Source organism: Carlito syrichta, unplaced genomic scaffold (assembly GCF_000164805.1).
Source record: "Carlito syrichta isolate Samal-C Ts95f unplaced genomic scaffold, Tarsius_syrichta-2.0.1 Scaffold314652, whole genome shotgun sequence".
Taxonomy (NCBI): domain Eukaryota; kingdom Metazoa; phylum Chordata; class Mammalia; order Primates; family Tarsiidae; genus Carlito; species Carlito syrichta.
In genome coordinates, this window is record NW_007258748.1 from 70,852 (window position 1) to 80,528 (window position 9,677).

Consider the following 9,677-nt stretch of genomic DNA (forward strand, 5'->3'; position numbering starts at 1 on the left):
AGAGTACCACATGTTCTCACTCATAAGCAGACCCTGAACATTTACCATAATACTATAAGAGGCTGGGTTCGGTGGCTCAGCCTATACTCCCAGCACTTTGGGAGGCTGAGACAAGCGGATTGTCTGAGCCTGTGAGTTCGAGACCAGCCTGGACAACTTGGCGAGACCTCATCTCTACAATAAATAAAAAATTAGCTGGGCACAGTAGCATGCATCTATAGATCCAGCTACTTGGAAGGCTGAGGTGGAAGGATTACCAAAGCCCAGCAGGTCAACGCTGGGGTGGCCATGAGAATGCCCCTGCACTCCAACCTGGGCGACAGAGTCCGACTCCAACTCAAAAAAAAATACTATAAGAAAGGGATTGGCAGTAGCAGGTACTGCTGGGGTGGGGGACACAACATCAGTAAGGGTACGTGATCTCAAACCAGGCAAAGTGGGGACCAAAGGGAGGCCCAAACTTTACCTGTGTGATGTCCACTTGTATACCTAATCCTGAATTGTATATCCCATCTTCAAAATAAAATATTTTTGAAAATAAACCGATTAAATTAAATAATTACTTTATTGAAAAAGAATACAACCAGATGACAAGTGGCTTTCAATACCAGAAGCACACAAAGGAGAAATTGTTTAGGAAATTGTGTCTTTATGTCCCCACCTCTGGGGATTGGAGAGAGATCGGCTATTGACCCCCGTGAAGGATCAGGCAAGACAGCATCAGATTTGGACACCCCATTTCCACAGGAAAGTCAATACATTTGACATGTGCTTTGAAAGACAGTGATATGAAGTTCACTGTGTGCTATTGTCTGGGTCTTGCAATTTGTTTTGCAGATGATATCTTTTTTGTTCTTTTATCAACGTAGGTGTCAAGCTTGCTGTGCTTTAAGTGCAACTGGTGTTCTTGAAAGACAGATGTTCAGGAAAACTGGCAAGCTTGTCTCACCGAGTGAACAAAAACTCATGGGCTACTCTTGGATGGAAAGAAATCCTGTCTACATGGTGGCGTGATGGATTTTGCCTTCTAGTATGTCCCAGACAATGGGGCCTGGACTCAGGAACAGTATTTGAATGAAGCACAGGTAAACGGAGCTTCATCTTTTTTCTCCACCTCTGCTTTTGGACCGTGGCACACTGTCAGAGATAACAGGCATCTTTTTCACTTTTTTACTTTTTACATGATAGAACACGCACCTGCAAATTGTCAGTACTGTCATTATAGATTATTAGCCTTTGCCCAGATCTCTGACTCGATTGTTAACAGCTAATGGTTAACAAAATAGCCAACGTTGGATGGTTAACATATGTTCTTGCTTCTATGTAACATGGACAATAAGGAAACCATTCTATAGATAATGCACATTTCTCCATTGTGAAAAATGTCTTATGGGTAGTAAACCTCACTGAAAAGACAGGAGCTAATTTCAACTTCAAAGCTACTGATAGCATTTTGCTTCCTGGAATGATTTATCACAGTGTGAACTTGGAAATCCTAGGCTGCAAACTTGATGGTTGTGGTTCTTAGTCACGTTCCCCAGAAGGAGGATAGTAGTAATTAAGTCTCTTTCCCTTTAATTTTAAGGAAAAATTCTGTAGCTACAGTCCCAAGAATGTGGTGCTCATGACACTGGCTCCATGCACGTCCTCCCACATCAGGAGAAAATCCTGGTGAAGGGAGTGGCAACTGCGGGGCCCACCTCTATGGCTGTTGATACAAGCCACGACTCCTTCCCAGTCTATAAAGAAGGTGATTTGTAGAAACTGAGGCAGAACAATTGTAAGACCACCATGACACACCAGCATGACGGGGTCTTTGTTCCATCAAATTCAGTGTAACTGTTTGGTACAGATTTCACATAGCTGTTCATTCTGTATGGGCAATATTTGGATTTCCATATGACATTACCTTAAGTATATCTTCATAAATCTATGTACCTTTTTTTTTTTTGCCTCAGAAAGTGACATTAATTCAAAGAGAAAAAAGAAAAGAAAAAAATGACAAGATGTCCATCCCTTGGCTCCCCTCCCTCCCCCTTCCTGAGCCTTGGTTGGAGGTAGGTAGCAAGACAGCACCTCTCATATGAGGTCAGCAACATTAAAAGGCACCTCCTCAATGAAGGTCTCATGTCTCTTTCTTTTTCTGTCCCCATGTTAATAGCCACACCCTTACGGCCAAACCGGCCACCAAGACCGATTCTGTGGATATCGTTTGCCCTGTTGTAGGAAGGTCATAGTTGATGTCTACAGAAACCTGTTGCACATCAATGCCTCTGGCCTGTGTCTAGAAAGACGACTTCAGCGTGTAAATAAGAGGGCACAATCTATCCCGAAAGGACTTAAGCATGTATGCATGTAGGCAGCCAAAGGAAGGCAAAGGAAGTAAGCACCCCCTACTCCCCAAAGACCTTAGGCATGTCAGAATTTATTCCAAGTTGCTACTTTCCTAAGAAGGGCACTATGCCCAACCTGGGCAACTTGGTGAGACCTCCTCTCTACAATAAATTTTAAAAATTCTCTTGGTGTGGTAGCGCGCGCCTGTAGTTCCAGCTACTTGGAAGGCTGAGGCGGAAGGATCGCTGGAGCCCAGCAGGTTGGCGCTGGGGTGGCCATGAGTGTGCCACTGCACCCCAGCCTGGGTGACAGAGTGAGACTCCAACTCAAAAAAGGGGGGGCACTATTCGTCCCCTTGGAGAGGGAATCACCTTGGATCATAATTTTTTAAATAGCTGCAAATTTTTGGTATAGCTTCATTTACTCAAATTTTATTCAATTGTTGCATATTTTAAAGTTTCCCAAAGATATATAACTCTATAATTAAATATGGTAAGAGCCTCTTGATTTAACCATTTTTTGTTAAGCGTTACCTGGAATGTGTTTCATCTCCTGAATATAAAGATGCCTCCCTTACTGTGAATGACTGGGTGGGTTACTGTCAGGGCTACCATGGAGCTTCTCACCTCAGCATGCCTTTTATTCTCCCAGGCATTTATTTTGAACCAAATTGCAATGCTTTAAACTTGAATTGTGCTCTTCTGGTGGTTGGCTACAGCTATGAATGAGCAGAACCAAATAAAAATAAACATTGGCTGGTGAAGAAAAGGTATAAATTACCAAAAATGCTTATATTTGAAATTCAAGAGAATTCAAATTTACAATCAGTATTTTTTTTTTTTTGAGTTGGAGCCTCACTCTGTCGTCCAGGTTGGAGTGCTCATGGCCACTGCAACCTTGACCTGCTAGGCTCGATTCATCCTTCTACCTCAGCCTTCCAAGTAGCTGGAACTATAGGTACGCACCACCACGCCTGGCTAATTTTTTGATTTACTGTAGAGATGAAGTCTCGCCAAGTTTCCCTGGCTGGTCTTGAACCCGTGGGCTCAGGTAATCCTCTCACCTAGGCCTCCTAAAGTGCTGGGATTATAGACAGGAGCCACCATACCCAGCTTTACAATCAGTATTGTGGATGCAAGCCCTAGATTCTTTATTTTTTTTCTGAGTTGGAGTCTCACTCTGTCACCCAAGGCTGGAGTGCAGTGGCACGCTCTTCTAGTCACAAAAACACAGATCTCCTGTCAGCTGCCCAGTGGCTGGGTGGGTCTGATTCAGTTCTTGGTTGGAGGAAAATCTGACAAGTGATCTATAAGGACAAATGAAACCCATGGACACCTTGCAGTCGAGGTGGGACAGGACGCAAGCGCATTGCCATGTCTATTTTTCTTTGGGTTTGTCAAGGAATGAGAGAGAAACCCCAAGTTTTGAGGCTGGGCTTCCAATATGGTAAACCCGTCTCAAAAGGTGGAAGACAGGTGAGAGGGTCAGAAATGATAGTCTGTGACCCATTTAGACCAAGCTACCTAATTCTTGAATTATTTTATTTTGAAAAATAATGTTTAAAAGTTCCCACTCTCACTGGCTAAAAGAGCACATCGTTACCTCACCTGTGTGTTTTTAAAAGTCTCATGTTGCTACCGAAGAAATAGAAAGAATAGATGGAAGATACATGATTAGTGAATAGAAGCCTTCATCCTGGAAGAGGGAAACCAAGTGGACAGTGGGCTCTCAGTTCACAAAGCCTCCAGAAGTATCCGAAAGAGCCCACAAAACTCCAGCAGAGTTCTAGAATCCAATGGATGTGGTGGGACTGGGTGAGAGCCCGGTGGTGAGGCCTTAAGGGACCCTTGCTGAAGACGCTGGCTAGTTTCTGGTCCTGGAGATTCTCTAAGGAATGGGGGACTGCTAAGATCCCTGGGACATTTCTAAGCCAGGACAGCAAGGGAGGTCTAGGATTTCTGTGTCATATGAGCAGAAGTTCCCCCACCTCTACCTGAGACCTACTGAGCTCTGGGCCAGTGCCAGGGTTCAAGGGAGTTGTAGTTTAATTGTCAACAGTTGCTTTCTTAACCTAATCATCATCACTCTGCAATGCTATTGACCTGGTGTCTATCATACACTGGGGACCCCAACACTATAAAACAAAGTCTCTGCCCTCACAACACTTGGCTTTGGGAAATGGTCTATTTAACAGTTTTGCTTATCCTTTTTGAGAAACTAAAACGCTTTAAAAATACCAGTCCTGTGATTATTTAGTTCTATTTCTGTTACAGTCTGAGTAACGCTCGGCTGCTAATCCTCAACACCCACAAATTGAGAGGCAGGGGCCTTGGTTGAAAGAAGTTTATTTCTGGAATCTAATCCAGGGAGCAGAGTTGGGCTCCTGGCCTTTTAAAAATGGTTCTGCTCACCCTTCAAGTTTTACCGTCTTCTTTTGTTATTTTTAAAAAATTTATTGTAGATACAAGGTCTTGCCAAGTTCCCTGGCCTGGTCTCAAACCCGCTGGTTCAGGCAATCTATTCGCCTCGGCCTCCCAAAGTGCTGGGATTACAGGCTGAGCCACCGAGCCCAGCCCCAACAGTCTGCTTTTATAAATTCAGGGATGTTGGTGCCTATACATTGAACACGTGCCTAGCAGAGCATTGTATAGAATTTAAGTTACAACTGCATTTTGTCAATAATGGCATTTATGGTCTGCATTTCCTGGCACCAGTTACCAGAGGTATCTCACAGTTTCTCACAGGTAACACCAGGCAGAGGTGTTAATCAAGCTTGCCACAGGGTAAAGAGAATTAACAAGGCCTAAGACATCACACATTACTACATGTTGTTATACACAAAAGTTATACAAATCATAAGACTTATGATGTACATTGATACAAAAGTTATACAAATCACAAGACTTTGATTACCTTGATACTATATTATTCAAACCTAAGAAAAGGGAGTAAATGGGGATTAACATCTCTCAGTTAATCAGGCAGTCTGCAGGGAAGTTCAGTATTCTTTGAAACTATTTACTGGGAATGCATAGGAGATAAGGGGAAGCATACCTTTTGTTAATTCTCTGGAAAGTAGGTATGTGCAGGTGCACTCAAACACTTGCCATGCCCTTTTCTAGAGGTTGTGGCAATATGGACAGAAAATAGCAGGTCTCTGTATCATGTCTGTCTTTGACCTTGGGGAAAAACTCTCCTTTACCACTTCCCAAATACTCTTGGTCAAATTCCACTGACTTTCCACAGAGCCATGCAACTATCACAGGATGCTACCCCTGAGAGCTGCATGCCAGCGTCTTTCTACATGGAGCACACGAAAGTTTAAAAGCTGGGAAAGTGTGCATGAGGACGAGGGTGCTGTGCAGAGGTGTGGGTGGATTCAGTGTACCCACAGGCCGCACCCCCAGTGTGGATGCTTATTAGCCTGGGAATTGCCGCCTTATGTGGTTCTTGCTCCCTGGACAGCATACCTACGATGCTGGTCATGGAAACACTTTGGAAAAATGACCCTACTCCAAATCTCACTAAATCACCCAGGAACAGGTGACTAGGAACAGGAAAGACCTGTGCCTTCTGCCATCATCTGATGCATTCTCCAAGAGTAGAGATTGGCATCTGGGCTGAGGATTCTGTGACTATCAAATGCATTTAAATGAAGCAATTGTTACTTCCTGAGATCAGCACTGTGAGCTCTATATGGTACTCATGTTATCTCCTCTTTCAATCTCAGTAATGATCCTGGAGAAACCTCAGATTCCTTATTCAGAGGGCGGTTAGTTCTCAAAGTGGAATCTAGGTCCTCTGTGCATTCTATGGATTGGAGGATAAAGTTTGGTAGTGCTTGGGACTACAGCTGCTGGTCTGATTTGAAGACAGTTAAACCATGACAGGGAGGCAGCAACCCCTGGGGTGAGGATTTGTAGGGAGGAAACAGGATACAAGAAAAAAAAATCCTAACTCAAGAAACTCCCAAAACTTCTACTGAGAAGATTTCCCTGGCTTCGGAGTTTAGAAGGGATCATATAGGGGATCCTTGATTATACAGTTCTATTTCTTCTTCATAATTTCACACTTTAAAAAATAACATTTATGCCATGTTAGGCTCGGTGGCTCAGCCTGTAATCCCGCGCTTTTGGGAGGCTGAGGTGAGTGGATTGCCTGAGCCTGCGGGTTCGAGACCCGCCTGGACAGCGAGACCTCATCTCTACAATAAATAAAAAAATCAGCCGGGCGTGGTAGCGCATGCCTGTAATTCCGGCTACTTGGAAGGCTGAGGCAGAAGGATCGCCGGAGCCCAGCAGGTCGAGGCTGCAGTGGCCGGGAGCGGCCACTGCACTCCAGTCTGGGCGACAGAGTGAGACTCCAACTGAAAAAAAAAAAATAACATTTATGTGACTTCAGAATTGGTGAATAAATGAACGTCATATTTTTAATATCTGCGATTGTCACTGAAGCATTGTCACTTTAGACTTGTAAATCTGAAAATAAGTAGATCCTAGGGAAGGTGCAGGACTCATCTAGAAATGGTCAAAGGAGGAAACACATCAGAAGCATAGGGCAAAACACCCTCCTGGACACTGGTGGGGTCAAAAGACTCAGAGGCCTAGCTCAGACCAGCGGCATACATGACTTGCCTCTCTTTTGCACCTTTCACAGTGATATCAGTTGAGTCTCATTATTATGGAAGTGGAGAGACTGGCCCTGGGTGTTAGGGTCTGGACTGACCGGGTGAGGGCAGAGAGGAGAGGCGAGGCGGGTGGCACGCAGCACCGCTGGGGCTGGCAAGCCGGAGGTGCTCGCCGGGAACCCAGAGATCTGAGTAAATTGCAAAGAATTGCAACACACAGAGGTGAGAGAAGAAAAGATTTATTTAAGAAAAGTTCACCCCCACCAGACGGGGAGTGGGCCTACACTCTAGGTGAGTGTGGCGGCCTAGCCCCCCAGAGTCCTGGCTTAAATTCTTCTCTTAGAGATGTTGCACGTGACTGCCATGCCTGCTGTGACCACCTGTGGATGTCTTGGAGAACCTGTGACACAGAGACCCATTAATGTCCGCCCACATTATCATAACCCCTAGAGAAGGGCATGACAAGGATTCTAACTCTCCTGCAACTTCCCAAACGACATTCCTTAGACCTAATGGAGGGTGTACCTCCCCTTATCTCCTAGGCATTCCCAGTAGGTAGCTTCGGGGGATCCTTGGCTTCCTTGTAGATAGGGCCCAGTTTACTGGAAGATTGAATCCCCACCTGCTCTCCCTCTGAGCGGTCATAACTTTTGTGATTACAAGTTTCATGACTTTTACAATCCTTGTCCATTGCATGATGTCTTAGGCCTTGTAAATTCCCTTTACTCCAGGCAAGCTTGATTGCCACTACCAGATACATCTGATACCTGGAAGTCTGTTTCTGAAAAGACAAAGTCAGTAAAGTTAATTATACCTGAAGTGTGCATTTCTCCAAAAGCATAGCTTCTACTTTCTCATCATTGCGTCAGGGTTTAAGAACAAGAAAAATGGCTTCCCACTCTCGGCCTGTCCTTTCACTGGGGATCTTTGTGGTTTTACCTGGATGACCTGGGAGCTCACATTCCACTTCATTTCCCTTTCACAGGTGAGAAAATGGAGACTCCGCAGGTTTACATTTCTTGCCCAAAGTTACATGGGTGTGAAGAAGCAGAACCATGATTTGCATCAGAACCGTTTAATTCCAATGTCAATGACATTAATTACTATGGATTCATTTACTTGATGATTGTGTGTCTCTGCCACTTGATATGCTCATCACTCACCTGAAAAGTGATAAATATTTCCTATAAATATTTATAAAATGAATGAATATTATATCCCCTCAAGACCCAAGGACCGGGGGCATAATGGTGGAATGAAGGTCACTATTTTATTTCATAGTTCATTGACACTGGAGGGTCAGCAGCCTTGTCCCCCTATAGAGTCCAGAAAACTTTGGGGTCCCTGACAAAGAGGAGGGATTTTTGGTTGCGGTTTGCATGCACTTCACATTGAAACTGTAATAGGGTTTATCTCTTCCCTTTGTTTGTTTGTTCCTTCCTTTCTCTGTTTCTTTTGCTTTTATTCTGCATGCTAAGACAAGCAGCTCGAGCTGTCACAAAGTTGAAAAAATTGAATTAAGTATAAATCATGAACAAACCATTTTTTAAAAATGAAAAAACTAAATAAAGTTTTAACTAGAAAACTTCTGTCCCCAAATATCAATATCATTATAAAAATGCCTAGCATTCTTTCTCTTATCAATAAACCACGAGCCAGGTGCTGTGGCTCACACCTATAATCCCAGCACTTTGGGAGGCCAGGGTAAGAGGATTGCCTGAGCCCCATGGGTTTGAGACCAATCTGAGCAACTTGGCAAGACCTTGTCTCTACCATAAATCAAAAAATTAGCCAGGCATGGTGGCATGTGCCTGTAGTTCCAGCTACTTGGAAGGCTGAGGCGGAAAGAACACCTGAGCCCAGCAGGTCAAGGCTGTGGTGGCCATGAGCGTGCCACCACACTCCGGCTTGAGTGACAGAAAGATATTCCAACTCAAAAAACCCCCAAATAAACAAACAAGCAAAAAACACAGACACATCTAAGGCATCTGATATTCATCAGCTTCAACTAACTTCTGCCTCTGTGACTCGCCCCAGCATCCAGTCTCACCTTTCCCCTTCCCTCTTGGATTCAGTCCTTTCTTCTGAATTGGCAGGTGATCTGGACAGTGTCCTTCCCCCCACCCGCTTTCCCCACCACCTAGGTGCATTTGTCCCTCTGTTTGTCCAGTGATTTTCCCCAGGACACTCTGGTCACACTGACTAGATGTCTCCATCTCTGCCGCTTCTCTTTTCCCTGAATGTCATCCCGTGTTTCCTTGAACCGGTGAACGTCTCATACATACAAAATACTAAAAGCTTCTCAAAATGAGACCCTGTGTTCCACAGGGAACCTCCAGTAGGGATTCCAGAGAAGGTCAGCTGGCTCCCACCCCAGAAATACTTTGCTGTGTGAGACACTGTCTGTGGTAAATCGAGATCAATTGTGGCCCTAAAAAGACATTCAGGAAGGGAGTCACTATGCCTGAATTTCCAGAGATGTTTTAGTAGGTAAGAACTCAATGCCATCCATGGATCATTATTATTACTATTATTTTATTTTATTTTATTTTTTGAGTTGGAGTCTCACTCTGTCGCCCAGACTGGAGTGCAGTGGCCACTCCTGGCCACCACAGCCTCGACTTGCTGGGCTCCAGCGATCCTTTCGCCTCAGCCTTCCGCCTCAGCCTTCCCAGTAGCTGGAACTACAGGTGCGCACTACCACGCCCGGCTCATT